The sequence below is a fragment of the Hoplias malabaricus genome, chromosome 9, assembly GCF_029633855.1.
Source record: "Hoplias malabaricus isolate fHopMal1 chromosome 9, fHopMal1.hap1, whole genome shotgun sequence".
Taxonomy (NCBI): Eukaryota; Metazoa; Chordata; class Actinopteri; order Characiformes; family Erythrinidae; genus Hoplias; species Hoplias malabaricus.
The window spans coordinates 15069936-15088645 of NC_089808.1; positions in this window are offsets into that span (position 1 = coordinate 15069936).

The following is an 18710-nucleotide window of genomic DNA, read 5'->3' on the forward strand; positions in this document are numbered from 1 at the left end:
TGAATTAGGTATTTTTTAAAATTCCACCTTAAGAAACCCTGGATAATTAAGACGTCCCCCTTAAAAATGACCTTTAAAGTGTTACAGGCTGGCTGTGTATTTCTGTGGCCCTCACAGCTCTTCCCCTCAGTCTCTGACTCTGCCCCTCCCCCTCCCCTCTCTGTTTCTCTCACACGCACGCTCACAGAATACAACTGACAGACTCATGATTCAATGAATTTCGACCGGTGGCGCACCTTCCAAAAAACCTCAAATATCTCAAAAACTTTTCCAGGTCCAAAAATGAACGAAGCATACCGTAGCGACAAGGAGAGTCTGGTGCTCGAGATGGTGTAAAAATTTTTGCACTTTGAGCGAGATTTGATGGTGTAATTACGAGTTAAAAACAGGCAAAGTTTTGAAAATCTGCGTGCCGACCCGCTCTTAAAATACATTGAGCTCTATGGGAGGAAAACCCTCCCAAGTGTCAAACAAAAATTCATAACTCAAGAACGGTATTCTCAAACGGTCTGAAACTTACAAGTGTGAGAAAGGGGAAATTTCTCTACCATTTAAAGTTTAAATGAAGTCTGTAGGTGAAAGTATAAGGAAGTTATGGTGAAATGTTCGGCAGAAAATTGAAAAAGAAAAAAAATAATTTCAATGGGTTCCTATGGGAGCGTACCCACCCTCCGAACAAATGCTTATAGCTCGGAAAGTTTTCCTCACATCACTTAACCGTATATACCGTTGCGACAAGGAGAGTCTGGGGATCGATATGGTATAAAAAATTTGCAGATTAATTGAGAATTGAGCATGTTATGACGAGTTAAAAACAGGAGAAAATTTTAGAAACCGCACTCTGAGCTGCTCCAAAAATACATTGAACCCTATGGGAGCCGAAACCCTCCCTAGTGCCGAACAAAAATTCATAACTCAAAAACCGTATTTTCAATAATGTTAAAGTTTAGAGGTCTTAGAAAGGACAAGTTTCTCTACCATTTAAAATTTAAATGAAGTTTCTAGGTGAAACTATAAGGAAGTTATGGCGATTTGTTCGGCTGAAAAGTGAAAAAACGGCTTTTTGCCACTGAAACTACAGTGGATGACATCACCCCCACTCTAAGAGCCTCCCATTGAAATGAATGGAGGGATTTTGAAGGAGGAAAAGAAAGGGAAGGATGAGTGCAAAAATTCCGAAAACGGAAGTGATGGGAGCCGGTACGCCCGGGTCCGACCGTCTGAAATCCCGTGTCCGTAGCTTGAAAAATGACCGAGTTAGAGCACTTTGAAAATTAATTCCATAGAAATGACTGGGGAAAAACGGAGCGATAAACGAGTGTAGCGGACGAACGAGTGCGGGTATCGGAAAGCTGTATACAAGCCCACATCGTCGCTATAGGACGCACGATCTCCAGGTGGAACGGAGTCGATAGCTCGAAAGCTGCGGGACTAGTTAGACGGACAAGGAAACGCGGAAAAATAAGAATAATAACCAGGAGGAAACGCGAGATGTTGCGCCGCCTAAATCCCTGCCCCCCGATCCGCGTCTTTCCCGCTTAAAGCGAGGTCCTCGATACGGTAAACCCGCGTGGGTCACTAGGCGACGCTTATGGTGAAGGAGTTTACTGCTAAGCTGTCGGTAGTGGGATGTTAAGAGAGCACTCTCCCACAGCAGTTTACATTGGACTCTATGGAGCTCTGTAGGCCGTGAATGGAAAACGGGGTCAAAGGTCATGAAGCGGGTGGGCTATCGGCCTATAATTTCACGTGGCGAGACCGTGGACTCTCGGGTCTGCCCGTTTGAGTTCTGGTGTCTCTAGCTCGAAAACTGACCGTGTGACAGCAGTTTGAAAGTTTGACAAAAGTTTATGGACATTTCTTCATTCATTCCTATGGGAGAAAACACGAAACTTCAAAGGCTTACTGTGCGAAAACTATGCAACTTTTCCAAAAGCTGTATACAAGCCCGCATCCCACAGGGAAGCTCTACGAAACAAACTTTGAACGGAGTCGATATCTCGAAAACTGTGGGCGGAGTTAACCGGACAAGAATGAACGATCCTCAGAATGAAGGGCAGCAAACGTAACACTAGAGGTCTGCATTTCCAGGAGGAAACGCGAGATGTTGCGCCGCCTAAACCCCCGTCCCCCGATCCACGTCTTTCCCGCTTAAAGCGAGGTCCTCGATACGGTAAACCCGCGTGGGTCACTAGGCGACGCTTATGGTGAAGGAGTTTACTGCTAAGCTGTTGGTAGGGGGATGTTAAGAGAGCACTCTCCCACAGCAGTTTACATTGGACTCTATGGAGCTCAGTAGGGCGTGAATAGAAAACGATACATTTTGAATTCCACCTTTAAAAACAATTCCACCTTAAGAAACCCAGAATTGTATTGAAATGTCCACATCACAGGCCAAAAGAATCTTAAAAGCAAAAAAGATGGCCAATACATTTTAAATACCACCTTAATAAAAATTCCACCTTAAGAAACCCACAGTTGTATTGACACGTCCACCTTTAAAAATGACCACTTTAAATAAAGCTTAAAATGTCGAAAAGACAGGCAGTATATTGTGAATGAGGTATTCTTAAAAAATTCCACCTTAAGAAACCCTGGATAATTAAGATGTCCCCCTTAAAAATGACCTTTAAAGTGTTACAGACTGCCTGTGTATTTCTGTGGCCCTCACACCTCTCCCCCTCAGTGTGTGCCTCTGCCCCTCCCCCTCCCCCCTCTGTCTCTCTCACACGCACGCTCACAGAATACAACTGACAGACTCAGGATTCAATGAATTTCGACCGGTTGCGCACCTTCCAAAAAACCTCAAATATCTCAAAAACTTTTCCAGGTCCAAAAATGAACGAAGCATACCGTAGCGACAAGGAGAGTCTGGTGCTCGAGATGGTGTAAAAATTTTTGCACTTTGAGCGAGATTTGATGGTGTAATTACGAGTTAAAAACAGGCAAAGTTTTGAAAATCTGCGTGCCGAGCCGCTCTTAAAATACATTGAGCTCTATGGGAGGAAAACCCTCCCAAGTGTCAAACAAAAATTCATAACTCAAGAACGGTATTCTCAAACGGTCTGAAACTTACAAGTGTGAGAAAGGGGAAATTTCTCTACCATTTAAAGTTTAAATGAAGTCTGTAGGTGAAAGTATAAGGAAGTTATGGTGAAATGTTCGGCAGAAAATTGAAAAAGAAAAAAAATAATTTCAATGGGTTCCTATGGGAGCGTACCCACCCTCCGAACAAATGCTTATAGCTCGGAAAGTTTTCCCCACATCACTTAACCGTATATACCGTTGCGACAAGGAGAGTCTGGGGATCGATATGGTATAAAAAATGTGCAGATTAAGTGAGAATTGAGCATGTTATGACGAGTTAAAAACAGGAGAAAATTTTAGAAACCGCACTCTGAGCTGCTCCAAAAATACATTGAACCCTATGGGAGCCGAAACCCTCCCTAGTGCCGAACAAAAATTCATAACTCAAAAACCGTATTTTCAATAATGTTCAAATTCAGAGGTCTTAGAAAGGACAAGTTTCTCTACCATTTAAAATTTAAATGAAGTTTCTAGGTGAAAGTATGAGGAAGTTATGGCAATTTGTTCGGCTGAAAAGTGAAAAACCCGTTTTCTGAGAAGGAATCTACAGTGTATGATGTCACCCACTCTAAGAGCCTCCCATTGAAATGAATGGAGGGATTTTGAAGGAGTGATAGAAAGGGAAGGATGAGTGCAAAAATTCCGAAAACGGAAGTGATGGGAGCCGGTACGCCCGGGTCCGACCGTCTGAAATCCCGTGTCCGTAGCTTGAAAAATGACCGAGTTAGAGCACTTTGAAAATTAATTCCATAGAAATGACTGGGGAAAAACGGAGCGATAAACGAGTGTAGCGGACGAACGAGTGCGGGTATCGGAAAGCTGTATACAAGCCCACATCGTCGCTATAGGACGCACGATTTCCAGGTGGAACGGAGTCGATAGCTCGAAAGCTGCGGGACTAGTTAGGCGGACAAGGAAACGCGGAATAATAAGAATAATAATAATAATAATATGACTTACGGATAACAATATATTGCGCCGCTGCTTAAAGCAGCAGGCGCAACATAACTAGAGGTCTGCATTTCCAGGAGGAAACGCGAGATGTTGCGCCGCCTAAACCCCCGTCCCCCGATCCGCGTCTTTCCCGCTTAAAGCGAGGTCCTCGATACGGTAAACCCGCGTGGGTCACTAGGCGACGCTTATGGTGAAGGAGTTTACTGCTAAGCTGTCGGTAGTGGGATGTTAAGAGAGCACTCTCCCACAGCAGTTTACATTGGACTCTATGGAGCTCTGTAGGCCGTGAATGGAAAACGATACATTTTGAATTCCACCTTTAAAAACAATTCCACCTTAAGAAACCCAGAATTGTATTGAAATGTCCACATCACAGGCCAAAAGAGTCTTAAAAGCAAAAAAAGATGGCCAATACATTTTAAATACCACCTTAATAAAAATTCCACCTTAAGAAACCCACAGTTGTATTGACACGTCCACCTTTAAAAATGACCACTTTAAATAAAGCTTAAAATGTCGAAAAGACAGGCAGTATATTGTGAATGAGGTATTCTTAAAAAATTCCACCTTAAGAAACCCTGGATAATTAAGATGTCCCCCTTAAAAATGACCTTTAAAGTGTTACAGACTGCCTGTGTATTTCTGTGGCCCTCACAGCTCTTCCCCTCAGTGTCTGCCTCTGCCCCTCCCCCTCCCCCCTCTGTCTCTCTCACACGCACGCTCACAGAATACAACTGACAGACTCATGATTCAATGAATTTCGACCGGTGGCGCACCTTCCAAAAAACCTCAAATATCTCAAAAACTTTTCAAGGTCCAAAAATGAACGAAGCATACCGTAGCGACAAGGAGAGTCTGGTGCTCGAGATGGTGTAAAAATTTTTGCACTTTGAGCGAGATTTGATGGTGTAGTTACGAGTTAAAAACAGGCAAAGTTTTGAAAATCTGCGTGCCGAGCCGCTCTTAAAATACATTGAGCTCTATGGGAGATAAACCCTCCCAAGTGTGGAACAAAAATTCATAACTCAAGAACGGTATTCTCAAACGGTCTGAAACTTACAAGTGTGAGAAAGGGGAAATTTCTCTACCATTTAAAGTTTAAATGAAGTCTGTAGGTGAAAGTATAAGGAAGTTATGGTGAAATGTTCGGCAGAAAATTGAAAAAGAAAAAAAATAATTTCAATGGGTTCCTATGGGAGCGTACCCACCCTCCGAACAAATGCTTATAGCTCGGAAAGTTTTCCTCACATCACTTAACCGTATATACCGTTGCGACAAGGAGAGTCTGGGGATCGATATGGTATAAAAAATTTGCAGATTAAGTGAGAATTGAGCATGTTATGACGAGTTAAAAACAGGAGAAAATTTTAGAAACCGCACTCTGAGCTGCTCCAAAAATACATTGAACCCTATGGGAGCCGAAACCCTCCCTAGTGCCGAACAAAAATTCATAACTCAAAAACCGTATTTTCAATAATGTTCAAATTTAGAGGTCTTAGAAAGGACAAGTTTCTCTACCATTTAAAATTTAAATGAAGTTTCTAGGTGAAAGTATGAGGAAGTTATGGCAATTTGTTCGGCTGAAAAGTGAAAAACCCGTTTTCTGAGAAGGAATCTACAGTGTATGATGTCACCCACTCTAAGAGCCTCCCATTGAAATGAATGGAGGGATTTTGAAGGAGTGATAGAAAGGGAAGGATGAGTGCAAAAATTCCGAAAACGGAAGTGATGGGAGCCGGTACGCCCGGGTCCGACCGTCTGAAATCCCGTGTCCGTAGCTTGAAAAATGACCGAGTTAGAGCACTTTGAAAATTAATTCCATAGAAATGACTGGGGAAAAACGGAGCGATAAACGAGTGTAGCGGACGAACGAGTGCGGGTATCGGAAAGCTGTATACAAGCCCACATCGTCGCTATAGGACGCACGATTTCCAGGTGGAACGGAGTCGATAGCTCGAAAGCTGCGGGACTAGTTAGGCGGACAAGGAAACGCGGAATAATAAGAATAATAATAATAATAATATGACTTACGGATAACAATATATTGCGCCGCTGCTTAAAGCAGCAGGCGCAACATAACTAGAGGTCTGCATTTCCAGGAGGAAACGCGAGATGTTGCGCCGCCTAAACCCCCGTCCCCCGATCCGCGTCTTTCCCGCTTAAAGCGAGGTCCTCGATACGGTAAACCCGCGTGGGTCACTAGGCGACGCTTATGGTGAAGGAGTTTACTGCTAAGCTGTCGGTAGTGGGATGTTAAGAGAGCACTCTCCCACAGCAGTTTACATTGGACTCTATGGAGCTCTGTAGGCCGTGAATGGAAAACGATACATTTTGAATTCCACCTTTAAAAACAATTCCACCTTAAGAAACCCAGAATTGTATTGAAATGTCCACATCACAGGCCAAAAGAGTCTTAAAAGCAAAAAAAGATGGCCAATACATTTTAAATACCACCTTAATAAAAATTCCACCTTAAGAAACCCACAGTTGTATTGACACGTCCACCTTTAAAAATGACCACTTTAAATAAAGCTTAAAATGTCGAAAAGACAGGCAGTATATTGTGAATGAGGTATTCTTAAAAAATTCCACCTTAAGAAACCCTGGATAATTAAGATGTCCCCCTTAAAAATGACCTTTAAAGTGTTACAGACTGCCTGTGTATTTCTGTGGCCCTCACAGCTCTTCCCCTCAGTGTCTGCCTCTGCCCCTCCCCCTCCCCCCTCTGTCTCTCTCACACGCACGCTCACAGAATACAACTGACAGACTCATGATTCAATGAATTTCGACCGGTGGCGCACCTTCCAAAAAACCTCAAATATCTCAAAAACTTTTCAAGGTCCAAAAATGAACGAAGCATACCGTAGCGACAAGGAGAGTCTGGTGCTCGAGATGGTGTAAAAATTTTTGCACTTTGAGCGAGATTTGATGGTGTAGTTACGAGTTAAAAACAGGCAAAGTTTTGAAAATCTGCGTGCCGAGCCGCTCTTAAAATACATTGAGCTCTATGGGAGATAAACCCTCCCAAGTGTGGAACAAAAATTCATAACTCAAGAACGGTATTCTCAAACGGTCTGAAACTTACAAGTGTGAGAAAGGGGAAATTTCTCTACCATTTAAAGTTTAAATGAAGTCTGTAGGTGAAAGTATAAGGAAGTTATGGTGAAATGTTCGGCAGAAAATTGAAAAAGAAAAAAAATAATTTCAATGGGTTCCTATGGGAGCGTACCCACCCTCCGAACAAATGCTTATAGCTCGGAAAGTTTTCCTCACATCACTTAACCGTATATACCGTTGCGACAAGGTGAGTCTGGGGATCGATATGGTATAAAAAATTTGCAGATTAAGTGAGAATTGAGCATGTTATGACGAGTTAAAAACAGGAGAAAATTTTAGAAACCGCACTCTGAGCTGCTCCAAAAATACATTGAACCCTATGGGAGCCGAAACCCTCCCTAGTGCCGAACAAAAATTCATAACTCAAAAACCGTATTTTCAATAATGTTCAAATTTAGAGGTCTTAGAAAGGACAAGTTTCTCTACCATTTAAAATTTAAATGAAGTTTCTAGGTGAAAGTATGAGGAAGTTATGGCAATTTGTTCGGCTGAAAAATGAAAAACCCGTTTTCTGAGAAGGAATCTACAGTGTATGATGTCACCCACTCTAAGAGCCTCCCATTGAAATGAATGGAGGGATTTTGAAGGAGTGATAGAAAGGGAAGGATGAGTGCAAAAATTCCGAAAACGGAAGTGATGGGAGCCGGTACGCCCGGGTCCGACCGTCTGAAATCCCGTGTCCGTAGCTTGAAAAATGACCGAGTTAGAGCACTTTGAAAATTAATTCCATAGAAATGACTGGGGAAAAACGGAGCGATAAACGAGTGTAGCGGACGAACGAGTGCGGGTATCGGAAAGCTGTATACAAGCCCACATCGTCGCTATAGGACGCACGATTTCCAGGTGGAACGGAGTCGATAGCTCGAAAGCTGCGGGACTAGTTAGGCGGACAAGGAAACGCGGAATAATAAGAATAAAAATAATAATAATATGACTTAAGAAGAACAATATATTGCGCGCTGCTGCTTAAAGCAGCAGGCGCAACATAATAAGAAGAACAATATATTGCGCGCTGCTGCTTAAAGCAGCAGGCGCAACATAACTAGAGGTCTGCATTTCCAGGAGGAAACGCGAGATGTTGCGCCGCCTAAACCCCTGCCCCCCGATCCGCGTCTTTCCCGCTTAAAGCGAGGTCCTCGGTACGGTAAACCCGCGTGGGTCACTAGTCGACGCTTATGGTGAAGGAGTTTACTGCTAAGCTGTCGGTAGTGGGATGTTAATAGAGCACTGTCCCACAGCAGTTTACATTGGACTCTATGGAGCTCTGTAGGCCGTGAATGGAAAACGGGGTCAAAGGTCATGAAGCGGGTGGCCTATCGGCCCATAATTTTACGTGGTGGGACCGTGGACCCTCGGGTCTGCCCGTTTGAGTTCTGGTGTCTCTAGCTCGAAAACTGACCGTGTGACAGCACTTTGAATGTTTGACAAAAGTTTATGGACATTTTTCCATTCATTCCTATGGGAGAAAAGTTGAAACTTCAAATGCTTACTGTGCTAAAACTATGTAACTTTTCCAAAAGCTGTATACAAGCCCGCATCCCACAGGGAAGCTGTACGAATGAAACTTTGAACGGAGTCGATATCTCGAAAACTGTGGGCGGAGTTAACCGGACAAGAACGAACGATCCTCAGAATGAAGGGCAGCAAACGTAACACCAGGAGGAAACGCGAGATGTTGCGCCGCCTAAACCCCTGCCCCCCGATCCGCGTCTTTCCCGATTAAAGCGAGGTCCTCGATACGGTAAACCCGCGTGGGTCACTAGGCGACGCTTATGGTGAAGGAGTTTACTGCTAAGCTGTCGGTAGTGGGATGTTAAGAGAGCACTCTCCCACAGCAGTTTACATTGGACTCTATGGAGCTCTGTAGGCCGTGAATGGAAAACGGGGTCAAAGGTCATGAAGCGGGCGGGGTATCGGCCTATAATTTCACGTGGTGGGACCTTGGACTCTCGGGTCTGCCCGTTTGAATTCTGGTGTCTCTAGCTCGAAAACTGAGCGTGTGACAGCAGTTTGAAAGTTTGACAAAAGTTTATGGACATATTTCCATTCATTCCTATGGGACAAAAGATGAAACTTCAAATGCTTACTGTGCTAAAACTATGCAACTTTTCCAAAAGCTGTATACAAGCCCGCATCCCACAGGGAAGCTCTACGAATGAAACTTTGAACGGAGTCGATATCTCGAAAACTGTGGGCGGAGTTAACCGGACAAGAACGAACGATCCTCAGAATGAAGGGCAGCAAATGTAACACTAGAGGTCTGCATTTCCAGGAGGAAACGCGAGATGTTGCGCCGCCTAAACCCCCGCCCCCCGATCCGCGTCTTTCCCGCTTAAAGCGAGGTCCTCGATACGGTAAACCCACGTGGGTCACTAGGCGACGCTTATGGTGAAGGAGTTTACTGCTAAGCTGTCGGTAGTGGGATGTTAAGAGAGCACTCTCCCACAGCAGTTTACATTGGACTCTATGGAGCTGTGTAGGCCGTGAAAGGAAAATGGGGTCAAAGGTCATGAAGCGGGCGGGCTATCGGCCCATAATTTTACGTGGTGGGACCGTGGACCCTCGGGTCTGCCCGTTTGAATTCTGGTGTCTGTAGCTCGAAAACTGAGCGTGTGACAGCACTTTGAAAGTTTGACAAAAGTTTATGGACATTTTTCCTTTCATTCCTATGGGAGTAAAGATGAAACTTCAAATGCTTACTGTGCAAAAACTATGTAACTTTTCCAAAACCTGTATACAAGCCCGCATCCCACAGGGCAGCTCTACGAAACAAACTTTGAACGGAGTCGATATCTCGAAAACTGTGGGCGGAGTTAACCGGACAAGAATGAACGATCCTCAGAATGAAGGGCAGCAAACGTAACACTAGAGGTCTGCATTTCCAGGAGGAAACGCGAGATGTTGCGCCGCCTAAACCCCCGTCCCCCGATCCGCGTCTTTTCCGCTTAAAGCGAGGTCCTCGGTACGGAAACCCTCGTGGGTCACTAGGCCACGCTATGGTGAAGGAGTTGACTGCTAAGCTGTTGGTAGTGGGATGTTAAGAGAGCAGTCTCCCACAGCAGTTTACATTGGACTCTATGGAGCTCAGTAGGCCGTGAAAGGAAAACGGGGTCAAAGGTCATGAAGCAGGTGGGCTATCGGCCCATAAGTTTACGTGGTGGGACCGTGGACCCTCGGGTCTGCCCGTTTGAGTTCTGGTGTCTCTAGCTCGAAAACTGAGCGTGTGACAGCAGTTTGAAAGTTTGACAAAAGTTTATGGACATTTTTCCATTCATTCCTATCGGAGTAAAGATGAAACTTTAAATGCTTACTGTGCGAAAACTATGCAACTTTTCCAAAAGCTGTATACAAGCCCGCATCCCATAGGGCAGCTCTACGAGACAAACTTTGAACGGAGTCGATATCTGGAAAACTGTGGGCGGAGTTAACCGGACAAGAATGAACGATCCTCAGAATGAAGGGCAGCAAACGTAACACTAGAGGTCTGCATTTCCAGGAGGAAACGCGAGATGTTGCGCCGCCGAAACCCCCGTCCCCCGATCCGCGTCTTTCCCGCTTAAAGCGAGGTCCTCGATACGGTAAACCCGCGTGGGTCACTAGGCGACGCTTATGGTGAAGGAGTTTACTGCTAAGCTGTTGGTAGTGGGATGTTAAGAGAGCACTCTCCCACAGCAGTTTACATTGGACTCTATGGAGCTCTGTAGGCCGTGAAAGGAAAACGGGGTGAAAGGTCATGAAGCGGGTGGGCTATCGGCCCATAAGTTTACGTGGTGGGACCGTGGACCCTCGGGTCTGCCCGTTTGAGTTCTGGTGTCTCTAGCTCGAAAACTGAGCGTGTGACAGCAGTTTGAAAGTTTGACAAAAGTTTATGGACATTTTTCCATTCATTCCTATCGGAGTAAAGATGAAACTTTAAATGCTTACTGTGCGAAAACTATGCAACTTTTCCAAAAGCTGTATACAAGCCCGCATCCCATAGGGCAGCTCTACGAGACAAACTTTGAACGGAGTCGATATCTGGAAAACTGTGGGCGGAGTTAACCGGACAAGAATGAACGATCCTCAGAATGAAGGGCAGCAAACGTAACACTAGAGGTCTGCATTTCCAGGAGGAAACGCGAGATGTTGCGCCGCCGAAACCCCCGTCCCCCGATCCGCGTCTTTCCCGCTTAAAGCGAGGTCCTCGATACGGTAAACCCGCGTGGGTCACTAGGCGACGCTTATGGTGAAGGAGTTTACTGCTAAGCTGTTGGTAGTGGGATGTTAAGAGAGCACTCTCCCACAGCAGTTTACATTGGACTCTATGGAGCTCTGTAGGCCGTGAAAGGAAAACGGGGTGAAAGGTCATGAAGCGGGTGGGCTATCGGCCTATAATTTCACGTGGCGGGACCGTGGACTCTCGGGTCTGCCCGTTTGAATTCTGGTGTCTCTAGCTCGAAAACTGACCGTGTGACAGCAGTTTGAATGTTTGACAAAAGTTTATGGACATTTTTCCATTCATTCCTATGGGAGTAAAGATGAAACTTCAAATGCTTACTGTGCGAAAACTATGCAACTTTTCCAAAAGCTGTATACAAGCCCACATCCCACAGGGCAGCTCTACGAAACAAACTTTGAACGGAGTCGATATCTCGAAAACTGTGGGCGGAGTTAACCGGACAAGAACGAACGATCCTCAGAATGAAGGGCAGCAAACGTAACACTAGAGGTCTGCATTTCCAGGAGGAAACGCGAGATGTTGCGCCGCCTAAACCCCCGCCCCCCGATCCGCGTCTTTCCCGCTTAAAGCGAGGTCCTCGATACGGTAAACCCGCGTGGGTCACTAGGCGACGCTTATGGTGAAGGAGTTTACTGCTAAGCTGTCGGTAGTGGGATGTTAAGAGAGCACTCTCCCACAGCAGTTTACATTGGACTCTATGGAGCTCAGTAGGCCGTGAATGGAAAACGGGGTCAAAGGTCATGAAGCGGGTGGGCTATCGGCCTATAATTTCAGGTGGTGGGACCGTGGACCCTCGGGTCTGACCGTTTGAATTCTGGTGTCTGTAGCTCGAAAAATGACCGTGTGACAGCAATTTGAAAGTTTGACAAAAGTTTATGGACATTTTTCCATTCATTCCTATGAGAGAAAAGATGAAACTTCAAATGCTTACTGTGCGAAAACTATGCAACTTTTCCAAAAGCTGTATACAAGCCCGCATCCCACAGGGAAGCTCTACGAATGAAACTTCGAACGGAGTCGATATCTCGAAAACTGTGGGCGGAGTTAACCGGACAAGAATGAACGATCCTCAGAATGAAGGGCAGCAAACGTAACACGAGATGTTGCGCCGCCTAAACCCCCGTCCCCCGATCCGCGTCTTTCCCGCTTAAAGCGAGGTCCTCGATACGGTAAACCCGCGTGGGTCACTAGGCGACGCTTATGGTGAAGGAGTTTACTGCTAAGCTGTTGGTAGTGGGATGTTAAGAGAGCACTCTCCCACAGCAGTTTACATTGGACTCTATGGAGCTCAGTAGGGCGTGAATAGAAAACGATAAATTTTGAATTCCACCTTTAAAAACAATTCCACCTTAAGAAACCCAGAATTGTATTGAAATGTCCACATCACAGGCCAAAAGCAAAAAAAGATGGCCAATACATTTTAAATACCACCTTAATAAAAATTCCACCTTAAGAAACCCACAGTTGTATTGACACGTCCACCTTTAAAAATGACCACTTTAAATAAAGCTTAAAATGTCGAAAAGACAGCCAGTATATTGTGAATTAGGTATTCTTTAAAAATTCCACCTTAAGAAACCCTGGATAATTAAGACGTCCCCCTTAAAAATGACCTTTAAAGTGTTACAGACTGCCTGTGTATTTCTGTGGCCCTCACAGCTCTCCCCGTCAGTGTCTGCCTCTGCCCCTCCCCCTCCCCCCTCTGTCTCTCTCACACGCACGCTCACAGAATACAACTGACAGACTCACGATTCAATGAATTTCGACCGGGGAGCACCCTCCAAAAAATCACCCGTAGCTCGAAAACTTTTCCCAACCAAAATTGAACGAAGCATACCGTAGCGACAAGGAGAGTCTTGTGCTCGAGATGGTGTAAAAATTTTTGCACTTTGAGCGAGATTTGATGGTGTAATTACGAGTTAAAAACAGGCAAAGTTTTGAAAATCTGCGTGCAGACCCGCTCTTAAAATACATTGAGCTCTATGGGAGGAAAACCCTCCCAAGTGTCAAACAAAAATTCATAACTCAAGAACGGTATTCTCAAACGGTCTGAAACTTACAAGTCTGAGAAAGGGGAAATTTCTCTACCATTTAAAGTTTAAATGAAGTCTGTAGGTGAAAGTATAAGGAAGTTATGGTGAAATGTTCGGCAGAAAATTGAAAAAGAAAAAAAAAAATTTCAATGGGTTCCTATGGGAGCGTACCCACCCTCCGAACAAATGCTTATAGCTCGGAAAGTTTTCCCCACATCACTTAACCGTATATACCGTTGCGACAAGGAGAGTCTGGGGATCGATGTGGTATAAAAAAATTGCAGATTAAGTGAGAATTGAGCATGTTATGACGAGTTAAAAACAGGAGAAATTTTTAGAAACCGCACTCTGAGCTGCTCCAAAAATACATTGAACCCTATGGGAGCCGAAACCCTCCCTAGTGCCGAACAAAAATTCATAACTCAAAAACCGTATTTTCAATAATGTTCAAATTTAGAGGTCTTAGAAAGGACAAGTTTCTCTACCATTTAAAATTTAAATGAAGTTTCTAGGTGAAAGTATGAGGAAGTTATGGCGATTTGTTAGGCTGAAAAGTGAAAAAACGGCTTTGGCCACTGAAACTACAGTGGATGACATCACCCCCACTCTAAGGGCCTCCCATTGAAATGAATGGAGGGATTTTGAAGGAGGTATAGAAAGGGAAGGATGAGTGCAAAAATTCCGAAAACGGAAGTGATGGGAGCCGGTACGCCCGGGTCCGACCGTCTAAAATCCCGTGTCCGTAGCTTGAAAAATGACCGAGTTAGAGCACTTTGAAAATTAATTCCATAGAAATGACTGGGGAAAAACGGAGCGATAAACGAGTGTAGCGGACGAACGAGTGCGGGTATCGGAAAGCTGTATACAAGCCCACATCGTCGCTATAGGACGCACGATTTCCAGGTGGAACAGAGTCGATAGCTCGAAAGCTGCGGGACTAGTTAGGCGGACAAGGAAACGCGGAATAATAAGAATAAAAATAATAATAATATGACTTAAGAAGAACAATATATTGCGCGCTGCTAAAGCAGCTGGCGCAACATAACTAGAGGTCTGCATTTCCAGGAGGAAACGCGAGATGTTGCGCCGCCTAAACCCCTGCCCCCCGATCCGCGTCTTTCCCGCTTAAAGCGAGGTCCTCGATACGGTAAACCCGCGTGGGTCACTAGGCGACGCTTATGGTGAAGGAGTTTACTGCTAAGCTGTCGGTAGTGGGATGTTAAGAGAGCACTCTCCCACAGCAGTTTACATTGGACTCTATGGAGCTCTGTAGGCCGTGAATGGAAAACGATACATTTTGAATTCCACCTTTAAAAACAATTCCACCTTAAGAAACCCAGAATTGTATTGAAATGTCCACATCACAGGCCAAAAGAGTCTTAAAAGCAAAAAAAGATGGCCAATACATTTTAAATACCACCTTAATAAAAATTCCACCTTAAGAAACCCACAGTTGTATTGACACGTCCACCTTTAAAAATGACCACTTTAAATAAAGCTTAAAATGTCGAAAAGACAGGCAGTATATTGTGAATGAGGTATTCTTTAAAAATTCCACCTTAAGAAACCCTGGATAATTAAGACGTCCCCCTTAAAAATGACCTTTAAAGTGTTACAGACTGCCTGTGTATTTCTGTGGCCCTCACAGCTCTTCCCCTCAGTCTCTGCCTCTGCCCCTCCCCCTCCCCCCTCTGTCTCTCTCACACGCATGCTCACAGAATACAACTGACAGACTCATGATTCAATGAATTTCGACCGGGGAGCACCCTCCAAAAAATCACCCGTAGCTCGAAAACTTTTCCCAACCAAAAATGAACAAAGCATACCGTAGCGACAAGGAGAGTCTTGTGCTCGAGATGGTGTAAAAATTTTTGCACTTTGAGCGAGATTTGATGGTGTAATTACGAGTTAAAAACAGGCAAAGTTTTGAAAATCTGCGTGCCGACCCGCTCTTAAAATACATTGAGCTCTATGGGAGGAAAACCCTCCCAAGTGTCAAACAAAAATTCATAACTCAAGAACGGTATTCTCAAACGGTCTGAAACTTACAAGTGTGAGAAAGGGGAAATTTCTCTACCATTTAAAATTTAAATGAAGTCTGTAGGTGAAAGTATAAGGAAGTTATGGTGAAATGTTCGGCAGAAAATTGAAAAAGAAAAAAAATAATTTCAATGGGTTCCTATGGGAGCGTACCCACCCTCCGAACAAATGCTTATAGCTCGGAAAGTTTTCCTCACATCACTTAACCGTATATACCGTTGCGACAAGGAGAGTCTGGGGATCGATATGGTATAAAAAATTTGCAGATTAAGTGAGAATTGAGCATGTTATGACGAGTTAAAAACAGGAGAAAATTTTAGAAACCGCACTCTGAGCTGCTCCAAAAATACATTGAACCCTATGGGAGCCGAAACCGTCCCTAGTGCCGAACAAAAATTCATAACTCAAAAACCGTATTTTCAATAATGTTCAAATTTAGAGGTCTCAGAAAGGACAAGTTTCTCTACCATTTAAAATTTAAATGAAGTTTCTAGGTGAAACTATGAGGAAGTTATGGCGATTTGTTCGGCTGAAAAGTGAAAAAACGGCTTTTTGCCACTGAAACTACAGTGGATGACATCACCCCCACTCTAAGAGCCTCCCATTGAAATGAATGGAGGGATTTTGAAGGAGGAAAAGAAAGGGAAGGATGAGTGCAAAAATTCCGAAAACGGAAGTGATGGGAGCCGGTACGCCCGGGTCCGACCGTCTGAAATCCCGTGTCCGTAGCTTGAAAAATGACCGAGTTAGAGCACTTTGAAAATTAATTCCATAGAAATGACTGGGGAAAAACAGAGCGAAAAACGAGTGTAGCGGACGAACGAGTGCGGGTATCGGAAAGCTGTATACAAGCCCACATCGTCGCTATAGGACGCACGATTTCCAGGTGGAACGGAGTCGATAGCTCAAAAGCTGCGGGACTAGTTAAGCGGAAAAGGAAACGCGGAATAATAAAAATAATAATAAAAATAATAATAATATGACTTACGGATAACAATATATCGCGCCGCTGCTTACAGCAGCAGGCGCAACATAACTAGAGGTCTGCATTTCCAGGAGGAAACGCGAGATGTTGCGCCGCCTAAACCCCTGCCCCCCGATCCGCGTCTTTCCCGCTTAAAGCGAGGTCCTCGACACGGTAAACCCGCGTGGGTCACTAGGCGACACTTATGGTGAAGGAGTTTACTGCTAAGCTGTTGGTAGTGGGATGTTAAGAGAGCACTGTCCCACAGCAGTTTACATTGGACTATGTGGAGCTGTGTAGGCCGTGAATGGAAAACGGGGTCAAAGGTCATGAAGCGGGTGGGCTATCGGCCCATAATTTCACGTGGTGGGACCTTGGACTCTCGGGTCTGCCCGTTTGAGTTCTGGTGTCTCTAGCTCGAAAACTGAGCGTGTGACAGCAGTTTGAAAGTTTGACAAAAGTTTATGGACATTTTTCCATTCATTCCTATGGGAGAAAAGATGAAACTTCAAATGCTTACTGTGCGAAAACTATGCAAATTTTCCAAAAGCTGTATACAAGCCCGCATCCCACAGGGAAGCTCTACGAATGAAACTTTGAACGGAGTCGATATCTCGAAAACTGTGGGCGGAGTTAACCGGACAAGAATGAACGATCCTCAGAATGAAGGGCAGCAAACGTAACACCAGGAGGAAACGCGAGATGTTGCGCCGCCTAAACCCCCGTCCCCCGATCCGCGTCTTTCCCGCTTAAAGCGAGGTCCTCGATACGGTAAACCCGCGTGGGTCACTAGGCGACGCTTATGGTGAAGGAGTTTACTGCTAAGCTGTTGGTAGTGGGATGTTAAGAGAGCACTCTCCCACAGCAGTTTACATTGGACTCTATGGAGCTCAGTAGGGCGTGAATAGAAAACGATACATTTTGAATTCCACCTTTAAAAACAATTCCACCTTAAGAAACCCAGAATTGTATTGAAATGTCCACATCACAGGCCAAAAGAATCTTAAAAGCAAAAAAGATGGCCAATACATTTTAAATACCACCTTAATAAAAATTCCACCTTAAGAAACCCACAGTTGTATTGACACGTCCACCTTTAAAAATGACCACTTTAAATAAAGCTTAAAATGTCGAAAAGACAGGCAGTATATTGTGAATGAGGTATTCTTAAAAAATTCCACCTTAAGAAACCCTGGATAATTAAGATGTCCCCCTTAAAAATGACCTTTAAAGTGTTACAGGCTGCCTGTGTATTTCTGTGGCCCTCACACCTCTTCCCCGTCAGTCTCTGCCTCTGCCCCTCCCCCTCCCCCCTCTGTCTCTCTCACACGCACGCTCACAGAATACAACTGACAGACTCAGGATTCAATGAATTTCGACCGGTTGCGCACCTTCCAAAAAACCTCAAATATCTCAAAAACTTTTCCAGGTCCAAAAATGAACGAAGCATACCGTAGCGACAAGGAGAGTCTGGTGCTCGAGATGGTGTAAAAATTTTTGCACTTTGAGCGAGATTTGATGGTGTAATTACGAGTTAAAAACAGGCAAAGTTTTGAAAATCTGCGTGCCGAGCCGCTCTTAAAATACATTGAGCTCTATGGGAGGAAAACCCTCCCAAGTGTCAAACAAAAATTCATAACTCAAGAACGGTATTCTCAAACGGTCTGAAACTTACAAGTGTGAGAAAGGGGAAATTTCTCTACCATTTAAAGTTTAAATGAAGTCTGTAGGTGAAAGTATAAGGAAGTTATGGTGAAATGTTCGGCAGAAAATTGAAAAAGAAAAAAAATAATTTCAATGGGTTCCTATGGGAGCGTACCCACCCTCCGAACAAATGCTTATAGCTCGGAAAGTTTTCCCCACATCACTTAACCGTATATACCGTTGCGACAAGGAGAGTCTGGGGATCGATATGGTATAAACAATTTGCAGATTAAGTGAGAATTGAGCATGTTATGACGAGTTAAAAACAGGAGAAAATTTTAGAAACCGCACTCTGAGCTGCTCCAAAAATTCATTGAACCCTATGGGAGCCGAAACCCTCCCTAGTGCCGAACAAAAATTCATAACTCAAAAACCGTATTTTCAATAATGTTCAAATTTAGAGGTCTTAGAAAGGACAAGTTTCTCTACCATTTAAAATTTAGATGAAGTTTCTAGGTGAAAGTATGAGGAAGTTATGGCAATTTGTTCGGCTGAAAAGTGAAAAACCCGTTTTCTGAGAAGGAATCTACAGTGTATGATGTCACCCACTCTAAGAGCCTCCCATTGAAATGAATGGAGGGATTTTGAAGGA